The 11,175-nt window shown below is 40.5% G+C and overlaps 1 non-coding gene across 1 annotated transcript; it reads left to right on the forward strand.

Annotated features, from left to right (window-relative positions):
- The first annotated feature begins 3,932 nt into the window (after positions 1–3,932).
- On the forward strand, positions 3,933–4,040 carry LOC148572225 (small nucleolar RNA R71). The gene has a single exon (XR_015880391.1). It is a non-coding gene; the product is annotated as a small nucleolar RNA R71 (small nucleolar RNA).
- The last annotated feature ends 7,135 nt before the right edge of the window (positions 4,041–11,175 follow it).

Consider the following 11,175-nt stretch of genomic DNA (forward strand, 5'->3'; position numbering starts at 1 on the left):
AAACAATAGTATTGCCACCACATCAAGATAATTAAACTGTTTTAAAATTTGAAATTCATGCACTTCTTTTTCTTTTTCAATTAAAAACATTTTTCATTTAAGAAAGGTGATGGATTCATTTTCATAGCTTTAAGGCATAGACACTTAGACACTAATGATCATGTAATAAAGACACAAACATAAATAAACATAAAGCATAACTTTCGAAAAACAGGAAAATAAAGAACAAGAAAGTTAAAGAACGGGTCCACCTTAGTGATGGCGGCTTGTTCTTCCTCTTGAAGATCTTATGGAGTGCTTGAGCTCCTCAATGTCTCTTCCTTGCCTTTGTTGCTCCTCTCTCATGGTTCTTTGATCTTCTCTAATTTCATGGAGGAGGATGGAATGCTCTTGGTGCTCCACCCTTAGTTGTCCCATGTTGGAACTTAATTCTCCTAGGGAGGTGTTGATTTGCTCCCAATAGTTTTGTGGAGGAAGATGCATCCCTTGAGGCATCTCAGAGATTTCATGATGAGGAAATTCCTCATGCTCTTGTCCATGAGTGGGATCTCTTGTTTGCTCCATCCTTTTCTTAGTGATGGGCTTGTCCTCATCAATGAGGATGTCTTCCTCTATGTCAATTCCAGCTGAATTGCAGAGGTGACAGATGAGATGAGGGAAGGCTAACCTTGCCAAAGGAGAGGACTTATCCGCCACCTTGTAGAGTTTTTGGGATATAACCTCATGAACTTCCACTTCCTCTCCAATCATGATGCTATGTATCATGATAGCCCGGTCTATAGTAGCTTCGGACTGGTTGCTAGTGGGAATGATTGAGCGTTGGATGAACTCCAACCATTCCCTAGCCGCGGGCTTGAGGTCATGCCTTCTTAGTTAAACCAGCTTCTCTCTTGAATCTCTCTTCCATTGAGCGCCCTCTTCACAGATGTCCATGAGGACTTGGTCCAACCTTTGATCAAAGTTGACCCTTCTAGTGTAGGGGTGTGCATCTCCTTGCATCATGGGCAAGTTGAATGCCAACCTTACATTTTCCGAACTAAAATCTAAGTATTTCCCTCAGACCATTGTAAGCCAATTCTTAGGGTCCGGGTTCACACTTTGATCATGGTTCTTGATGATCCATGCATTGGCATAGAACTCTTGAACCATTAAGATTCTGACTTGTTGAATGGGGTTGGTGAGAACTTCCCAACCTCTTCTTCGGATCTCATGTCGGATCTCCAGATATTCGCCCTTTTTGAGCTTAAAAGGGACCTCAGGAATCACCTTCTTCTTGGCCATAACTTCATAGAAGTGTTCTTGATGCACCCTTGAGAGGAATCTCTCCATCTCCCATGACTCGGAGGTGGAAGCTTTTGCCTTCCCTTTCCTCTTTCTAGAGGTTTCTCCGGCCTTTGGTTCCATAAATGGTTATGGAAAAACAAAAAGCTTTAGCTTTTACCACACCAAACTTAGAAGGTTGCTCGTCCTCGAGCAAAAGAAGAAAGAAGAGAGTAGAAGAAGAAGAAATAGAGGAGATGGAGTGGGTTTTGTGTTTCGGTCAAGGGGGAGAAGTGGTGTTTTATATGGTTTGGCTATAGAGGGTGGGTTTAGGAGGGAAAGTGAATTTGAATGGTGAGGTAGGTGGGGTTTTATGAAGGATGGATGTGAGTGGTAAAGAGAATAGTGGGATTTGATAGGTGAGGGGTTTTTTGGGAAAGAGGTATTGAAGTGATTGGTGAATGGGTGAAGAAGAGAGAGAGTGGTGGGGTAGGTGGGGATCCTGTGGGGTCCACATATCCTGAGGTGTCAAGGATATCTCATCCCTGCACCAAGTGGCGTGCAAAACGCCCCTTTCTGCCAATCCTGGCGTTAAACGCCAGGCTGCTGCCCATTTCTGGCGTTTAACGCCAGCTTCTTGCCCATTCTTGGCATTAAACGCCAGTCTGGTGCCCTTTTCTGGCGTTAAACGCCCAGAATGGTGCCAGACTGGGCGTTTAACGCCCATTTTGCTACCTTTACTGGCGTTTAAACGCCAATAACTATCTCCTCCAGGGTGTTCTATTTTTCATTCTGTTTTTCACTTTGTTTTTGTTTTTTCAATTGTTTTTGTGACTTCACATGATCATCAACCTACAGAAAACATAAAATAACAATAGAAAATAGAAATTTAACATAGATAAGTAAAGATTGGGTTGCCTCCCAACAAGCGCTTCTTTAATGTCAATAGCTTGACAGTGGGCTCTCATGGAGCCTCACAGATGTTCAGAGCAATGTTGGAATCTCCCAACACCAAACTTAGAGTTTGAATGTGGGGGTTCAACACCAAACTTAAAGTTTGGTTGTGGCCTCCCAACACCAAACTTAGAGTTTGACTGTGGGGGCTCTGTTTTACTCTGTTTTGAGAGAAGCTCTTCGTGCTTCCTCTCCATGGTGACAGAGGGATATCCTTGAGCTTTAAACATAAGGGGGTCTCCATTCACTTGAATGATCAATTCTCCTCTGTCAACATTAATCACAGCTTTTGCTGTGGCTAGGAAGGGTCTGCCAAGGATGATGGATTCATCCATACATTTCCCAGTCTCTAGGATTATGAAGTCAGCAGGGATGTAGTGGCCTTCAACCTTTACCAAGACATCCTCTACAAGTCCATAAGCCTGTTTCTTTGAATTGTCTGCCATCTCTCGTGAGATTCTTGCAGCTTGTACCTCAATGATCCGTAGCTTCTCTATTACAGAGAGAGGCATAAGGTTTATGCTTGACCCTAGGTCACACAGAGCCTTCTCAAAGGTCATGGTGCCTATGGTACAAGGGATGGAGAATTTTCCAGGGTCCTGTCTCTTTTAAGGTAATCTCTGCCTAGTCAGGTCATCCAGTTCTTTGATGAGCAATGGAGGTTCATCCTCCCAAGTCTTATTACCAAACAACCTGGCATTTAGCTTCATGATTGCTCCAAGGTACTTAGCAACTTGCTCTTCAATAACATCTTCATCCTCTTCAGAGGAAGAATACTTATCAGAGCTCATGAATGGCAAAAGTAAATTTAATGGAATCTCTATGGTCTCAGCGTAAGCCTCAGATTCCTATAGTTCCTCTTTAGGGAACTCCATGGATGTCAGTGGGTGTCCATTGAGGTCTTCCTCAGTGGGAATCACTACCTCTTCCTCCTCTCCATGTTCGGCCATGTGAGATGTGGTTATGGCCTTGCACTCTCTTTTTGGATTCTCTTCTGTATTGCTAGGGAGAGTGCTAGGAGGGAGTTCAGTAATTTTCTTACTCAGCTGACCCAATTGTGCCTCCAAATTTCTAATGGAGGACCTTGTTTCAGTCATGAAACTTTGAGTGGTTTTGATTAGATCAGAGACAATGGTTGTTAAGTCAGAGGGGTTTTGCCTAGAATTCTCTGTCTGTTGCTGAGAAGATAATGGAAAAGGCTTGCTATTGCTAAACCTGTTTCTTCCACCATTGTTGTTGTTGAAACCTTGTTGAGGTCTCTGTTGATCCTTCCATGAGAGATTTGGATAATTTCTCCATGAAGGATTATAGGTGTTTCCATAGGATTCTCCCATGTAATTCACCTCTTCCATTGCTGGGTTCTCAGGATCATAAGCTTCTTCTTCAGAGGAAGCTTCCTTAGTATTGCCTGTTGCTGCTTGCATTTCAGACAGACTCTGAGAAATCATATTGACTTGTTGGGTCAATATTTTATTCTGAGCCAATATGGCATTCAGAGTATCAATCTTAAGAACTCCTTTCTTCTGAGTTGTCCCATTATCCACAGGATTCCTTTCAAAGGTGTATATGAATTGGTTATTTGCAACCATTTCAATGAGTTCTTGAGCTTCTGCAGGCGTCTTCTTCAGATGAAGAGATCCTCCAGCAGAGCTATCCAATGACATCTTGGATAGTTCAGACAGACCATCATAGAAAATACCTATGATGCTCCATTCTGAAAGCATGTCAGAAGGGCACCTTCTGATCAATTGCTTGTATCTCTCCCAAGCTTCATAGAGGGACTCACCATCCTTCTGTCTAAAGGTTTGGACTTCCACTCTAAGCTTACTCAATTTTTGAGGTGGAAAGAACATTGCCAAGAAGGCACTGACTAGCTTTTCCCAAGAGTTCATGCTTTCCTTAGGTTGTGAATCCAACCATGTTCTAGCTCTGTCTCTTACAGCAAAAGGAAAGAGCATAAGTCTGTAGACTTCAGGGTCAACCCCATTGGTCTTGACAGTGTCACAGATTTGCAAGAACTCAGCTAAGAACTGATGAGGATCTTCCAATGGAAGTCCATGAAACTTGCAATTCTGTTGCATTAGAGAAACTAATTGAGGCTTAAGCTCAAAGTTGTTTGCTCCAATGGCAGGGATTGAGATGCTTCTCCCATAGAAATCAGGAGTAGGTGCAGTAAAGTCACCAAGCACCTTCCTTGCATTGTTGGCATTGTTGTTTTTGGCTGCCATGGTTTCTTCTTCTTTGAAAAGCTCTGTTAGGCCCTCTAAAGAGAATTGTTCTTTAGCTTCTCTTAGCTTTCTCTTCAAGGTCCTTTCAGGTTCAGGATCAGCTTGAACAAGTATGCCTTTATCTTTGTTCCTGCTCATATGAAAGAGAAGAGAACAAGAAAGTAGGGAATCCTCTATGTCACAGTATAGAGATTCCTTGAGGTGTCAGAGGAAAAGAAGAATAGAAGGAGGAGGTAGAGATGAGAGAATTCGAACTTATTAAAGAAATAGGGTTCGAATTGCACCTTGAGGAGGAGTGTTAGTCCCTTAAATAGAAGGATGTGAAAAGAGGGGAAGAATTTTCGAAAATAATTTAAAAAGATTTTGAAATAATTAAAAAGAAATTTGAAAATTTGATTGAGATTTTCGAAAACTAAGATTGGGAAAGAAATAAAGTGATTTTTGAAAAAGATTTTGAAATTAGAAAAAGATATGATTGAAAAAAAATTAATTTTGAAAAAGATGTGATTGAAAAGATATTACTAAAAATCAATTTAGAAAAAGAAAGTTTTTAAAATTAAAGTTGATTACTTGACTAACAAGAAATTAAAAGATATGATTCTAAAATTTAAAGTTTGATCCTTTCTTAATAGGCAAGTAACAACTTGAAAATTTTGAAGTAAATCTTGAATTGAAGCAAGGATTTTTGAAAATATTAAAAATAAATATAAAATGGAAAGAAATTGATTTTGAAAGAGATATGATTGAAAAGATATGATTTGAAAAAGATTTGATTTTGAAAAATTATGAAAACTTGAAAAAAATGTGAATTAAAAACAAAATCTTTCCTCTAGTGTCATCCTGGCGTTAAACGCCCAGAATGGTGCCCATTCTGGCATTTAATGCCCAAATCTCTACCTTTTTGGGTGTTAAACGCCCAGCCAGATACCCCTGGCTGGCGTTTAAACGCCACTTTTCCTTCTTCACTGGGCGTTTTGAACACCCAGCTTTTTCTATTTGATTCCTCTACTGGATGTTCTGAATCTTCAATTCTCTGTATTATTGACTTGAAAAGACACAATTTTGAAAATATTTTGAATTTTTAATGATGAGAAACAAGAAAAATTGCAACTAAGATCAAATAAACAATGCATGCAAGACACCAAACTTAAAAGTTTGTATACTAAGGACTATAACAATGTAAAAATGCATGTAAGAAACAACAAAACACACTAAATAAGAGAATTTAAAGATCAGAGCAAGGAAATCATCAAGAACAACTTGAAGATTAATGAAGACACATGCATGTAATTTTCAAAAAAATGCAAGAAAAATAGAAACATGCAATTGACACCAAACTTAAAATTAGACAATAGACTCAAACAAGAAACATAAAATATTTTTGGTTTTATGATTTTAACATTTTTTTGTGATTTTCGAAACTTATATGGAAAAGAAAATAAAGAGAATCAAAACTTTTAATAAGAATTCCAGGAATCATGCAATGTTAGTCTAAAGCTTCAGTCTAAAAAGGATTAGACATGTTTGGCCAAGCTTCAGCAGGACATTACATTCAATAGCTAAATTGATGAGAATCAATCAGCTTTTGTGATGGTGGGAACATCACCTTGAAACTCTAGAATTCATTCTTAAAAATTCTGAAGAAAAGATACCTAATCTAAGCAACAAGATGAACCGTCAGTTGTCCAAACTCGAACAATCCCCGGCAACGGCGCCAAAAACTTGGTGCACGAAAGTGTGATCATCAATAATGGTTCCAAAGGACTTGGAGCTCTCAAACGTGAATCACACTTTGTCACAATTCTGCACAACTAACCAGCAAGTGCACTGGGTCGTCCAAGTAATAAACCTTACATGAGTAAGGGTCGATCCCACGGAGATTGTCAGCTTGAAGCAAGCTATGGTCATCTTGTAAATCTCAGTTAGGCAGATTCAAATGATGATGGAGGATTGATAATTAAAAGATGAATAAAACATAAAATAAAGATAGAGATACTTATGTAATTCATTGGTGGATTTCAGATAAGCGTATGAAGATGCTTTGTTCCCCTTGAACCTCTGCTTTCCTATTGCCTTCTTCCAATCATTCATACTCCTTTCCATGGCAAGCTTTATGTTGGGCATCACCATTGTCAATGGCTACATCCCGTCTTCTCAGTGAAAATGGTCCTGATGCTCTGTCACAACATCGGCTAATCAGCTGTCGGTTCTCGCTCATGTCGGAATAGGATCCATTGATCCTTTTGCGTCTGTCACACGCCCCACAATCGCGAGTTTGAAGCTCGTCACAGTCATCCCTTCCCAGATCCTACCCAGAATACCATAGACAAGGTTTAGACTTTCCGGATCTCAGGAATGGCCGTCAATAATTCTAGCCTATACCACGAAGGTTCCAATCTGAGATTAGAAACCCAAAAGATACACATTCAAGCCATTGCTAGTAGAACAGAGGCGGTTGTCAGGCACATGTTTATAGGTGAGAATGATGATGAGTGTCACGGATCATCACATTCATCAAGTTGAAGAACGAATGAATATCTTGGAGAAGAAATAGACTTGAGTTGAATAGAAAAACAATAGTACTTTGTATTAATTCATGAAGAACAGCAGAGATCCACACCTTAATCTATGGTGTGTAGAAACTCCACCGTTGAAAATACATAAGAACAAATAGTGTAAGCATGGCCGAATGGCCAGCCTCAAAGGTCTAAGGACTAAACGTCCCAAGATGAAAAATACAATAGCAAAAGGTCCTATTTATAGAAAACTAGTAGCCTAGGGTTACAGAAATCAGTAATTAATGCAGAAATATTCTTCCAGGCCCACTTGGTGTGTGCTTGGGTTGAGCATTGAAGCATTTTCATGTAGAGACTTTTCTTGGAGTTAAACACCAGCTTTTGTGCCAATTTGGGCATTTAACTCCAGCTTTTGTGCCAGTTTTGGAGTTAAACGCCAGAATTCTTGAGCTGACTTGGAACGCCGGTTTGGGCCATCAAATCTTGGGCAAAGTATGGACTATTATATATTTCTGGAAATACCAGGATGTCTACTTTCCAACGCAATTGAGAGCGCACCAATTGGGCTTCTGTAGCTCCAGAAAATCCACTTTGAGTGTAGGGAGGTCAAAATCCAACAGCATCTGCAGTCCTTTTTCAGCCTCTGAATCAGATTTTTGCTCAGGTCCCTCAATTTCAGCCAGAAAATACCTGAAATCACAGAAAAACACACAAACTCATAGTAAAGTCCGGAAATATGATTTTTAAATAAAAACTAAAAAAAATATAATAAAAACTAATTAAAATATACTAAAAACATACTAAAAACAATGCCAAAAAGCGTATAAATTATCCGCTCATCACCCATACATCAAACAACTCAATCTCCATGATTCCTTGTTGAGGCATGGCGTAACCATGAGGCAGATTACCAGCCCTCTGGCAACTGTCACAGTTACGTACAAACTCTCGGGAATCTCTATAGAGGGTAGGCCAGTAGAAGCCACATTGGAAGACCTTGGTGGCTGTTCGCTCACCTACGAAATGGCCTCCATATTGTGACCCATGGCAATGCCATAAGATCTTCTGTGCTTCTTCTCTAGGCACACACCTACGAATTATTCCGTCTGCACATATCTTAAAGAGATAGGGTTCATCCCACAAGTAGTACTTTGCATTAGTAATTAATTTTTTCTTTTGTTGCCTGCTGTACTCCTTGGGGATGAATCTTGCAGCTTTATAGTTTGCAATGTCTGCAAACTATGGTGTTTCCTGAATGGCAAACAATTTCTCATCCGAAAAGGTTTCAGAGATCTCAATAGAGGGAAAGGACACTCCTTCTACTGGTTCTATCCGGGATAGATTATCAGCCACTTAGTTTTCTGTCCCTTTTCTGTCTCTTATTTCTATATCAAACTCTTACAGAAGCAACACCCATCTTATGAGCCTGGGTTTTGAATCCTGCTTTGTAAGTAGATATTTAAGAGCAGCATGGTCAGTGTACACAATCACTTTTGATCCTACTAAGTATGATCTAAACTTGTCAATGGCATAAACCACTGCAAGCAATTCTTTTTCTGTGGTTGTGTAATTTTTCTGGGCATCATTTAAAACACGGCTAGCATAATAAATGACATGCAAAAGCTTGTTATGCCTCTGTCCCAATACTGCACCAATAGCATGGTCACTGGCATCACACATTAGTTCGAATGATAATGTCCAGTCTGGTGCAGAAATAACTGGTGCTGTGACCAGCTTAGCTTTCAGAGTTTCAAACGCCTGCAGACACTCTGTGTCAAACATAAATGGCGTGTCAGCAGCTAGCAGGTTGCTAAGAGGTTTTGCAATTTTCGAAAAATCCTTTATAAACCTCCTATAGAATCCTGCATGCCCCAGAAAGCTTCTAATTGCCTTAACATTGGCAGGTGGTGGTAGTTTTTCAATTACTTCCACTTTAGCTTGATCCACTTCTATTCCCTTGTTTGAAATTTTATGCCCAAGGACAATTCCTTCAGTCACCATAAAGTGACATTTTTCCCAGTTTAAAACCAGGTTGGTCTCTTGGCATCTTTTCAGAACAAGTGCTAAATGGTCAAGGCAGGAGCTAAATGAGTCTCCAAATACTGAAAAGTCATCCATGAAGACTTTTAAGAATTTCTCTACCATATCAGAGAAGATAGAGAGCATGCACATCTGAAAGGTTGCAGGTGCATTGCACAGACCAAAAGGCATCCTTCTGTAGGCAAACACTCCAGAAGGACATGTGAATGCTGTTTTCTCTTGGTTCTGAGGATCTACTGCAATTTGGTTGTAGCCTGAATAGCCATCCAAAAAGCAGTAATATTCATGACCTGCTAGTCTCTCTAGCATCTGGTCTATGAATGGTAAAGGAAAGTGATCCTTCCTGGTGGCTGTATTGAGCCTTCTGTAGTCAATACACATACGCCACCATGTAACTGTTCTTGTAGGAACCAGTTCATTTTTTCATTATGGACCACTGTCATGCCTCCCTTCTTGGGAACAACTTAGACAGGGCTCACCCAGGGGCTATCAGAAATAGGATAAATAATCCCAGCCTCCAGTAACTTGGTGACCTCTTTCTGCACCACTTCCTTCATGGCTGGATTTAGCCGCCTCTGTGGTTGAACCACTGGCTTAGCATTGTCCTCCAATAGGATCTTGTGCATGCATCTTGCTGGGATGATGCCCTTAAGATCACTTATGGACCATCCAAGAGCTGTCTTGTGTGTCCTTACCACTTGAAGTAGTACTTCCTCTTCCTGTGGATTTAAAGCAAAGCTTATGATCATCGGAAAAGTGTCACCTTCTCCCAAAAATGCATATTTTAGGGATGGTGGTAGTGGTTTGAGCTCGGGTTTAGGAGGTTTTTCCTCTTCCTGAGAAATTTTCAGAGGCTCTTTTATTTCCTCTGAATCCTCCAGATCAGGCTGGACATCTTTAAAGATGTTTTCTAGCTCTGATTCGAGACTCTCGGCCATGTTAATCTCCTCTACCAAAGAGTCAATAAGATCAACTTTCATGCAGTATTTTGGTATGTCTGGATGCTGCATGGCTTTGATAGCATTTAACTTAAACTCATCCTCATTGACTCTCAGGGTTACTTCCCCCTTTTGGACATCAATGAGAGTTCGTCCAGTTGCTAGGAAAGGTCTTCCTAGAATGAGAGTAGCACTCTTGTGCTCCTCCATTTCCAGCACTACAAAGTCAGTGGGAAAGGCGAATGGCCCAACCCTGACAATCATGTCTTCAATCACGCCTGATGGGTATTTAATGGAGCCATTAGCAAGTTGGAGACATATCCGGGTTGGTTTGACTTCTTCAGTTAAACCAAGCTTTCTGATAGTGGATGCAGATATTAGGTTGATACTTGTCCCAAGATCACATAAAGCTGTCTTGGTGCAATTACCCTCTAATATGCATGGTATCATAAAGCTCCCGGGATCTTTAAGCTTTTCTGGGAAGATTTTCAGAATGACTGCACTGCATTCTTCAGTGAGGAGAACTCTTTTAGTTTCTCTCCAATCCTTCTTCTGACTCAAGATCTCTTTCATGAACTTAGCATAAGAGGGTATTTGCTCAAGTGCCTCTGCAAACAGAATCATTATTTCAAGAGTCCTGAGATAGTCTGCGAAGCAAGCAAATTGCTTATCCTGCTCCTCTTGGCGGAGTTTTCGAGAATAAGGCATCTTGGCTTTGTATTCTTCAACCTTAGTTGCTGCAGGTTTATTTCCTACAGAGGTGGTTGGAGAAGCCTTTTTAGAGGGGTTGCTATCAGCACTTGTGTGTGTCTGATCCCTCACTGGCGTTTGAATGCCAGGGTTGGAAGCTGGATTGGCATTGGACGCCAACTTCTTACCTGTTTCTGGCATTTGAACGCTAGAACTAAGCTTCCATTAGGCGTTTGACGCCAGCTCCTTGCCTGTTTCTGGCGTTTAAACGCCAGAACTGCGCGTGGGTTGGGCGTTTAACGCCAGCTTTGCATCCTTTTCTGGCGTTTGAACGCCAGAGTTATTCCTCTCTGGGCTCTTACTGTCCTTAGAGGAATTTTGGGTAATATTTTGCTCATCCTTTGTCAGTTGTTCTTTTCTTGGCTTTCTGCTGCTCTGACGTGAGGTATTTAATGTTTTTCCACTTCTTAATTGAACTGCCTGGCACTCTTCTGTTATCTGCTTTGATAACTGCTGTTTTGTCTGATTCAATTGTGCTTCCATATTTTT

The sequence above is a fragment of the Arachis ipaensis genome, chromosome B3 (genome assembly GCF_059453495.1).
Source record: "Arachis ipaensis isolate K30076 ecotype BB chromosome B3, ASM5945349v1, whole genome shotgun sequence".
NCBI lineage: Eukaryota > Viridiplantae > Streptophyta > Magnoliopsida > Fabales > Fabaceae > Arachis > Arachis ipaensis.